The sequence below is a fragment of the Labrus bergylta genome, chromosome 16 (genome assembly GCF_963930695.1).
Source record: "Labrus bergylta chromosome 16, fLabBer1.1, whole genome shotgun sequence".
Lineage (NCBI taxonomy): Eukaryota > Metazoa > Chordata > Actinopteri > Labriformes > Labridae > Labrus > Labrus bergylta.
The window spans coordinates 2,570,489-2,581,059 of record NC_089210.1 but is presented as its reverse complement, the minus strand read 5'-3'; the positions used below and the strand labels follow the sequence as shown (position 1 = coordinate 2,581,059).

The 10,571-nt window shown below is 39.2% G+C and overlaps 1 pseudogene; it reads left to right on the top strand.

Moving 5' to 3' along the window:
* Nucleotides 1-638: 638 nt before the first annotated feature.
* LOC110000937 (uncharacterized) lies at nucleotides 639-4,421 on the top strand (annotated as a pseudogene).
* Nucleotides 4,422-10,571: the final 6,150 nt, after the last annotated feature.

The window sequence follows — 10,571 nt, the reverse complement described above, 5'->3', positions numbered from 1 at the left end:
GCTGCACGTTAAAATATCAAATGTAAAAAACATCACTTTTTACAGAGTACAAGAAAAACTAAGCAGGTGTCAAACATATATTATGTCGATGAGAACCAAAGACGACAGCTTCAGTGTTTCTGTACATAAAAAAAAAATGTAATATGTTAAAAGTCACACAAACAAACCGACGTTACAGCGAAACAAACACTTCACATTCAAACCGAATCACACAGAATCTCTCAGTACAGTAACGGTACAACTACGCTCACGTGCCGAGAGTTTAACACGGTCGATAAAACGTTTCATTTACAAAAAAATGTCACAATTAGAAAATTAAGAGAAGGTTTTTAAAAAAATACACTTTAAAAACATGTCGACACTAAAAATATCAGCGTTCAGACGTCATCGGTGGCTTAAGGGTCCGTGTACCTTCCGTTCATTCTGTTTCCAATGCTGAAACGCAAGTCGGAAAACAAAAAAACAGGCATTTTTCTTTTTCAATGTATGGAGCAGATTTTAAAACAAACAAACAAGAGCTGTTTTCCATTCAAATATAGCCATAAAATTGGATTTTGTGTTGTTTTCCTATTATGGATTTTTATATTACCAGATAAACACGAAGAATCCAATCTATGTTGATCCAAAATGCAAAAAAGCGGGGATATCTGTATTATTACCGGTATTATAAGGAGAACCGGAAGCAGTATTTTACCTTTTTTTCCCACGATTAGCACGTCTTTAGCACAACAGTAGCAGATTCGGTTGGCAGGAGTGTGAAGACTGGACGAGATGGTGTCACTCGAGCCCTGTGGACATTTAATTAGAGAAATGATTGCTCAAAATCTCTCGCACGCGGATATTTCCACAAATTTATTACAATTAGGTGTGCAGCAAGGATGTTCTGAAATGAGTGTCAGGAGATTTTGTGCACATCACAACATTTCCAGGAGGGGACATGTATCCAACACACAATTAGAGGTTGCTATCAGCAGAGCAATAAATCAGGTAGGCCTAAGTTATTTTGGATTTCTTTGATTTACAGAGGTGGGTAGTAACAAGTTACATTTACTATGTTACATTTACCTGATTAAGTTTTTGGATGAATTGTACTTCTAAGATAGTTTTACATCATCTCCATACTTTTTACTTTTACTTGAGTAGATTTGTGAAGAAGAATGTACTCTTACTACACTCCATTAGGCTACACTGAGCTAGTTACTTTTTTCTTTACCCATTCACTATTCTACGCATTATTATTATTATTATTAGTATTATTATTATCATCCCCCCTACGCATCAATTTAATGTTTTATTTTGTCGGACAGAGGGACTTCCGCCATAGGCTCTACCACCTGACTGTGTTTCAACAATCACATTTGGAAATGTGTGTTTCTTGTGCTGTAATTTGTTATTTTGTAAATATTCAATTTATTTTTCATTTTTATTTATTCTATTATTTTATTGATTGGAAGTACTCAAATTTACCTGAAGATTATTTTTTTCTGATTAAATGCATGTCTTCACAAATTAATCAGATGTTACTCAACAGTTGCTCAGTACTTCAGTAGTTTTTTTCCCCCCCCAAGTACTATTTTACTCTAACTCAAATATTATTTGGATGACTACTTTTTACTTCTACTTGAGTCATATTATGCTGAAGTAACAATACTCTTGCTTGAGTACAATTTTTGGCTCCTCTACCCACCTCTGTTGATTTATTTCTAGACTACGTATATATTTTATGAAATATAAATCCATGAAGACTAGGCCTACATGTTACAGCTTACTTATGTTGATTCATCAGACAGGGTCAACATATGGTCGAAAGATGATGACCGGGTACCTGTCTGCAATGGGAGTGGTTGCTGGTGAACGCCGGGTGGGGAAGATTTTGAGAACAACTCATTGTCCCTATCACGAAATGCGCAAACGTGTAAGTATCTTTTGCAAGCCTTTAATGTTGTGGTATATTGTATAATGTATTTTACTAGCTAACTTTTACTTACTTTTCCCCCAAAGGGTGCACGTAACCTTAACCCCGTCCCCTACAGTGCTGCATACATGGGACACAAAATCCACATCGACCAGAATGAAAAATTGGTCATGTTTGGAGTGACACATGTTCTCGCAATAGATGGGTACAGCAGTAAGGTCGTTGCCCACACAACCATGCCAGTCAAGAATAACCTCACGATATATGAAGAAGTTTACAGGTTAGTCCAGTACTTCTTAACTTTTCTTTTCTCAACCTTTCTCTGATTTCAGAATCCAGGGCAAAAATTCAGGCAGGCGTAATTTTTTTGTGAAAAAGTCCATGGAAAAGTTAGTCTTTATACATACGTACTTTTTTTTTACTTTGTATGTAATATAAAGACTAACTTTTCTCACAACTTCACTTTTCTGCAAGTTTTTTTGTGACTTTGTGACTTTTTTCAATTTTTTTGACATTTTTTAAAACTGTTTGTGACTTTTTAGAAAAACGGTCGAATCCGTATAACAAACTATTATACGTTATATGGATTCTAACGGCTTTTTTTGTCTTTTTTATTTGTGATAGGCATACTGACCCATTATTTCTCAAATGGGGGTCCGTGTACCCCAAGGGGTACTCTGAGGTACAACAGGGGGTACATTTTGGATTGACCAAAAGCACTGTAGTTGTTAAATAATAAAATGAATCCTGAAAAATACAGTGCTTTCGGTCAATCCAAAATGTTAATAAACCTCAAACCTTAAAGTAAAAGTAAGGTTTTGGCTTTCTTAGAATCTGTGTGCACAATTATTAGGCAACTATAAGTGTGTAGAACTATTATGCAACTGAATGAAAAATGAAAATGTTCCCATCTCACCTGTTTACATTCTTCTGTTAAAGTGAGAATAATAAACAAACAACTCAAAATTTCGAAGTAAACATTTCTGACAGTAAAAAAAAAAATCTGTGACCAATATAGCCACCCTTCTTTTCAATAAGTCACAAAAACGGTGCACTAGTAGATTGCAATATTGTTGGTCTATCCTACATTGCAGACTCAACATTTGATGAGTCAACATTTGATTGAGTCATGTTTCACTATTTTACAGATCAGCAGTTCTTGGATGTGGGACCAGGTCAGGGTGGACCATGGCCGGGAATTGTACTTGTCCCTCTACATGCAGGAGATGCTGTCTAACCACAGACACAACTTGCAAAGGCAACCATATTGCCAAACTCAGTCAACAAAGGTGAAGTAACGGTCTCCTTAATGTACAAAATGTGGGAGGGGGGGGGGGCACTACGAGGAGATCTTGCAAAAAAACACTGTGGTGAGTTGAATATCTATAGCATATCACCCGATAGGACACAACTTTGTGCAAACCGAAATATCACTTTAACCAGATGCACCCTTGAGTGGGGGTGCTTGTAGGTACCCATACACATCAATGGTCCTGCTCCTTGGACTCCTAATCAAACCTCTTCATACTGTCTGTAAACTTTTTCCATCTGATATAATCCTGTTTCCTCTCACCATGTTGATTTTGCAGACTAAATGTAGTGGAGATTCTTTTAATTGAGTATTGTTTTTATATTATCTACCTTTTAGTTGAAAAAAAAATCTACCCTTTTCTTGTCTACAGAATCATACGGTAGAGCGAACGTGGGTAGAGATAAATAACCGGGTAAATTACCCAGTGAAGGAGGCCCTCATACAGCTGCAGGATCAGGAAGTCCTCAACATGGATGACAACGTGACTAGATACTGTACATCTAACCTTACTGCTGAGCTTTGCAAGATTGGTATAACAAGAGCTGTACATGCATGGAATGCACACAGAATCCCAGGTGAGTTAAATAAAAAAAACATGTATCACACAATCCAGTCCTTTTTTGTGAACTTTTTATTTTAAAGTTGACAGTGAATTTTAACCATAATCACATTTTGTGACCTATGCTTTGCTTCACAGGCAAAGGAACACCCAATTGTTCGGCAGCAGGAGGATGTCCAAAAAAACTGGGAGAGGAGTTGTTGCCACATGCCTCCCAAGCAGCAGACATGTACCAGCAGGATGTTGGCTCTTCACTGACTAGAGTCTCCTGCTTTGGAACTGACCCCTTCTCAACTGAGGAGGACAAAATATCAGCAACAACTTTTTGCTGTAGAGTACCCTGATATTTCAGTTTTATTAGATAATGTGGTAAACTATAACTTTGTACCTTTTCAAGATGCATTGCTGTATCTGATAAACATTACGCAGCAATATGCATGAATATGTCAAATAAAGACAAGTTGGTTCTGGATATACTGTATATTTTGTCACTTTCCTTTAACAAATAAAATCAAACACTTGCTAAAATTGCAACAATAGCAATGTTAAACATTACACAATATTTGTCTTAAGTGCAACATGAAATACAAAAAATGTATAAAAATAAAACTATTCTGTATCCTCTACAGCTGTTGAACAAGTGCAAAATTACAACTGACTTTAGAACAAGGCAATTAGCTAGATGTAACAGAGGTAATGAAGCTTAAAGCATAGAATGTGATACAATCACACTTAAAGGGTTAATCCATCTTAATTACACCAGCCAATATGGAGAGAACATTGTCAAGACTGGTCAGCCTGTGTACATTGACAGAGAACTCGTGCCCTGCATTTGAGGCACTGGTCGGATGTCAGCATCCACTGGTCAACACAGTTTTTGCAGCCAACAAAGCTTTTGCAGCATACGGCAATCACAGGCTCTTCCATTAGCCCTGTTTGATGAAAAAAATAAAAAGGACAATACATATGCAATATTAGAGTTCAATATATTATCTTGTCTTTACTTAAAGGAACAGTTCACCCAAAAATGAACATTCTGTCATCATCTACTCACCCTCATGCCAGTTAAAACACAGGTGTAGTTTGTCCATATAACACACAAGGAGGTTGCAGCACTACTGGAGAGCAAGTGGGTCTCCGTTGACTTCAACACAGTGCATAGAAAGTCAATGGAGACCCACTTGCTACTTGTGTTTTAACTGGCATGAGGGGTGAGTAGATGATGACAGAATTTTAATTTTTGGGTGAACTGTTCCTTTAATCTACATATTACATATGTGTAAAAGCTTGGCAAGGGACAGTTTCACTATAACATGGAAAAGCAAAAATTAATGATTGATTCACTTGAACATTCAACTAGATCCTGCTTAAAAGGTAGATTTTAATATAGATCAAACAACAAATTATGTTACAGACCTTTGCATACAATACGACCAAAGGCATCCTTCATGTGTGTTATCATGGTGTTTGTTCAGAACCAGCATGGTGCCCCTGGTGCTGCTGGCATGTGTTGACAGGTCTTTTATGACTGTGGTGACTTCACTCAGTCCTTGAGCAGCCAAGATCACTTCTTCTATTTTATCATGGACCCCCTGAAGACCTGTGGAGTCCATATCTTTATTACTACAAGGAGGGTTAAAAACAAAACCAAAAAACAAATGTATTATACAATATTCATATAACTCTTTCTTGTTTTGTTTTTTTTAAGAGAGATGTTATTTAAAACAATATAAAGACAAATATTGATGGGCAGTAACTCAAATGTTTACCTCAGTTTCTTTCCCTTTGTTCGTTGCTGGAACTCATGGAAGATCTGCTCTGGGACAGCAAGAAACTTTTTTGCAGTTTGCTTCCAATACTTGGATCCTAGCAAGAGAGGAAGACAAATCATGTAACAGATATAATGTAAACACATTTACAGCTGAACAGAATACTTTGTGGGTCCAAAAAATTAAGAGACAAAGAGAGCACAGTATTGAAGTAGATGGGGCATGTAGTTTATCAAACAAAGCATTTTCATTTATTTTTATGCAATTATTCATTTTTTCAATTAGTACCTCTTGTCCTTTCGGAGTCCACAATCTCATTTCCCTGGGCATCAGTCAGGATGAGAGGGTCATCACTCTGCAGGGCATCATGTATTTTTGCAAGGATACCTGTGGTTGTGGCTTCAAACTCAAACAGTCTGAGTACAACCATAAGGGCAGGCTTCAGTTTCCACTGGCTGAGCTCATTTGGGAGTGGTTTACATCAAGTCAAATCAATTAATTCCATCTCAAACACATAGCCTACATTACAATTGATCCAATTACAACTGATTCAAGTTTTAAAATTATCTTGGTTACAAAGGATCACAAAAACAAATACAATGATGTTGATGTATTCTTATGTAGCTAGCCTTGGCCCAAACGAACCCCCTTTTTAATATGTAGCTTGCTAGTCAAGGGTAGGGGCTCTGAAGGGATGGAACTGGGGGTACCTTTGGAAGGTGTTACTCATGCTTGCTCGCGGGGTAGTGGGAGCGATGGCCTGAGCAGGTGATCCTAGAGCAGCAGTGGGCTGTGCTATACGATGGAACTGGAAACGGTTCTGGCCTGACAATGGAGGAGTCTGCTCGGCGACTTGTAGAGCAATATCATCCCCATGAACCTCATAGTGGCCACGAGGTCTAAGGTCCAAGCAGCTGAAATGTCCAGCCGATTCCAGGAATATCGCCACATTGTCATCATCAGTTATGTACAGGCTAGGAGCATATACCTTTGAAAGAAAACATTGAGAAGCCTTAATCAGTCGGCTATTCGTGTGCTATGCATAGCATCCTTTGATTTTAGCATGTTCGCCAAGCAAACGAAAAAAGTGTTACCTACCTGGAATATTCTGGCGATTTTGTCTCCAATCATGTCGTCCTCCTTAAGCGTTAGCCTTTTGTTTCCTTTAAAAAGGATATAACTGGTTGAGTCCATTGCGCACAAGGAATTGTTACCGTACCGACACCAAGTTGAAATTAAACTAGACGAGCACCGCGACCTTCCTGACCCTTCCTGACAAGCGGACCAATCCACGCAATTATTTATTTATTTCCGGGCCACAGACTGAAAAGCGTAAAAATTTAAAATTGAAAAAGGAAAAACAGAAATTTAAGGCTTTTCCCCGAAAACTAAAATTTGAGTCAGAAAATGCAAAAAGGGTAATTAAATAGTTGTCCGATTTTTGTTTCAGAAATGGAAATAGAAAAAATGGCCCTAAATTTGTTGTTTGATTTGCGTTTCAGAATTGGAAATAGAATGAACGGAAGGTACACGGACCCTTAAGTTAAAGTCCAAGGGTCACTCCTCCCGCTGACGTCTCAGACTCGACCACCCCAGCTCCGACTGAGACCTGCTGGATCATTATCTACTTGATTATATTCTGTTAAAGAATGTGAGGATGGTGGAAGTGCAGCCAATGAATGAACGATCTGTGAGTCATTAGTGTCACAATAAGGACAGTTTACATCTCCATCAGTTAGCCTATCATCTATGGAAAGATGAAACAAGCAGTACATAGCCAGTACAGGTGTTCAATATCTTGTTGCTCCTCACATTGAGTCAAATAGGACGCAGGAAGCTCGGGGGAACTTGTAGTATATGCTGCATGACAGTGTCAGTACATAGTAACCCAGAGGTGAAGAAAAAACTGCCACGTATTGAGATGAAAACAGGCTGTCCTTTGTGTACTTTTCTGTTACAGTGATTTATCCATTTCTGTCCTCTTACAGACTGAAAGGAGTTTCCATCAGAGCAGAGGATTCACTTCCTGTCAGAGCCTCATACTCGAGTCTCCGGCAGGATTTGCACAAGTGTCAACTGGACATTCAGAACTCATTCTGTAACCACTAACAGGACTTTATAGACTTAGACTTAGACTTTCTTTATTGTCATTCAAACTTGTACTTTACAGTGCAGATATGAACGAAATTTCGTTGCATTTGGCTCGTTGTAGTGCAGGATAAAAACAGCAGCGAGTATTTACATAGAAAAATAAAAATAAGGTGCAGATATAAATAGATATAAAAAGAAAAACTATGAGTAAAAATACTATACAGATAAATATATTGCACGTTATATGTATTTTACAGTCCAGTGAGGTAGTCCTGTGTGGGGGTTTGAGGGGGAATGGAGGGATTCTTTTTTCCTGTTCAAAAGTCTTATGGCCTGTGGGAAGAAGCTGTTACAGAACCTGGAAGTTCTGCTTCGGAGGCTGCGGAACCTCTTTCCAGAGTCCAGCAGCGAAAACAGTCCTTGGTGGGGGTGGGAGGTGTCTCTGCTGATTTTCTGAGCCCTGGTCAGACAGCGGATCTATGTGATCTCCTGGATGGGAGGAAGTGGAGTCTTAATGATCTTTTCCGCCGTCCTCACCACTCTCTGCAGGGACTTCCAGTCGGAGGCACTGCAGGCTCCGGACCAGACAGAGAAGCAGTTTGTTATGATGCTCTCTATAGTGCCTCTGTAAAAGGTGGTGAGAATAGGAGGAGGGAGGTGTGCTCTCTTCATCCGACGCAGAAAGTGCATGCGCTGCTGCGCTTTTTTCACAAGAGCGCCGGTGTGAAGGGACCAGGTCAGAGTGTCTGTTATCTGCACCCCCAGGAACTTTGTGCTGCTAACTCTCTCCACTGCTGTGCCATTGATGAGGAGTGGTGTGTGGCTGGGCTGGCGCCTCCTGAAGTCGACGATGATCTCTTTGGTTTTATCCACGTTCAGGGTCAGGTTGTTGGTTCTGCACCAGTCAGCCAGATGTTTCAGAACTCATTCTGTAACCACTAACAGGACTTTATGGGGGTCTGTTTAGACCAGTCTCCTCCTCTGCTCGACTGACATGCTGTAATGGAGGGAGATGTTATGGAGGAGCTGCTTGTTGATGAAATGAATACACTAACTGCAGCAGGCCAAAGACACCAAAGTACTGGAGGATACCTGCGGTCGCCACCTCCCTCCTCCTGTCAGCGTTACCACACAGCTCCTCGTCGCACCGTGGTTGTGTTGTAGTCTACGTTGTTAGTTTGACACCGTACCACATGCTGCACACACCTCACACTCAGCCGGCACACTGACTCACTGACAAACACACCTCACTCCTGTTGTTAATGCTGGTTGCTGTTGGTACAGTTTGTATTCAACTTTTGCACCGTTTAGTTCAACCTTCTGTTTCCCTTGTTTCAGGCCTGAAGAGCCGGCTCATGACAACATGAACAGTTCTCTTACTGCATGGCGGCGTACGAGAAAGCATGTTTAGAAAGCTCATTTCTGTCTCACTAGTTCTTCACTGAAGGATGAGGATCAACAGGCTGCCATACTTCATGCTGGAGATGTCTTTGGGTACTGACTGTGGTCTCTGTGGACTGAATCAATCCAGGAAGTGAATTAAAGATTACAGATGACTAATGAGGGTTGATGGGTGGGGATTGAATATTGATGCTTCTGTGTCTCATGTGGATGAATGATGATCAGCTCAAATAAACACCTCCTTGGCCCTCCAGTGGTGTGCATTCAGCTCCGTCTTTTCCCAAACATCTGGCTGTCCTACAGTCCTGTTACGAATGGTATGCACTGACAAATGTTCTCTCCATCAAATCAGGTCCATTGTGATTCCATTCTCAAGTGAAGATAGAGACTTAGAAAAGGGACAAAGCTGACTTCATGGGAGTGACAGTATGGTCAGAGGAAGAGAAGAGGTCTACATAGGAGTGATAGCAGTCTGTGCTTACTGTAGGTGCACTTTATAATAATGGATTAAAGAACATTCTCAACTCTCTTGTCCCAGGGAAAACACGGTCTGTTTCCTTTCTCCTCAACTGCCCCCTGGTATACCCCTGAGCTCCGGACAATGAAAACTAAAGGTGGACAACTTGAGCGACTCTACAAAAAAAACAGGTCTCTCTATACATAAGGAAATGCACAAAACCCATATAGTACACTACAAGGACTCAATTGCTCAAACCAAACCCAACTATATGCTCATATCTTAATCTCCTCTTGTGTTTTAACTTGGTCATTTCTTATCTTACTTACTTTGTCTATTTATGTTTTGTATTTATAGTTAATTTTATTTTTATTAATATTATAGTTTTGGGTTTTTTGATCCTTTAACCACTTGTTTTTATTTCTTTTACTGCGCTTACCTTCTCATTGCTTTTTATTTGCTTTTATCTCTTAGTTTCTTACATCTTTTTAAATCTTTGGTCCTCTTGGTCTCAGCTCATGTTGTTGGGTTCTTGTGTTCCTGGGTTCTTATGATGGTTCTTATGATGGTTGGGTTATATATGTCTGGTTGTGTATCTGCACTTTGGGTTCTTTTCTGTTGAATTGTTTTTAATTATTTTTGGTATTTTGAATCTGTTATATTCTTACTGTTGTTAATGTTTTTCTGTGTTTGGTTTAGTTTGCTTTGTTCTTGCTGTTTGTCAAAGCACTTTGTAAACCTGTGTTTTTAAAAGGTGCTATATAAATAAAGTTATTATTATTATTATTATTATTACTCTGGTTCAATCATCTCCAATGAAGGAAACAACAAAACACTGTTCTCACTGCTAAATACAATTCTCCAGCCACCAAACTCCCTAACCCCCCCTACCTGTACTCAACTGACACCTGTGAATCACTAATGCTGTTTTTGAATGAGAAAATCCACAATATTCACCAGCACTGAGCTCACCTTCATCACAGACACGTGTCATTATTGAAAACAACAAATAAATAAATCTAAATAAATCTAAATAAATAATATCTTCAGAATCAATACAGGCTAAA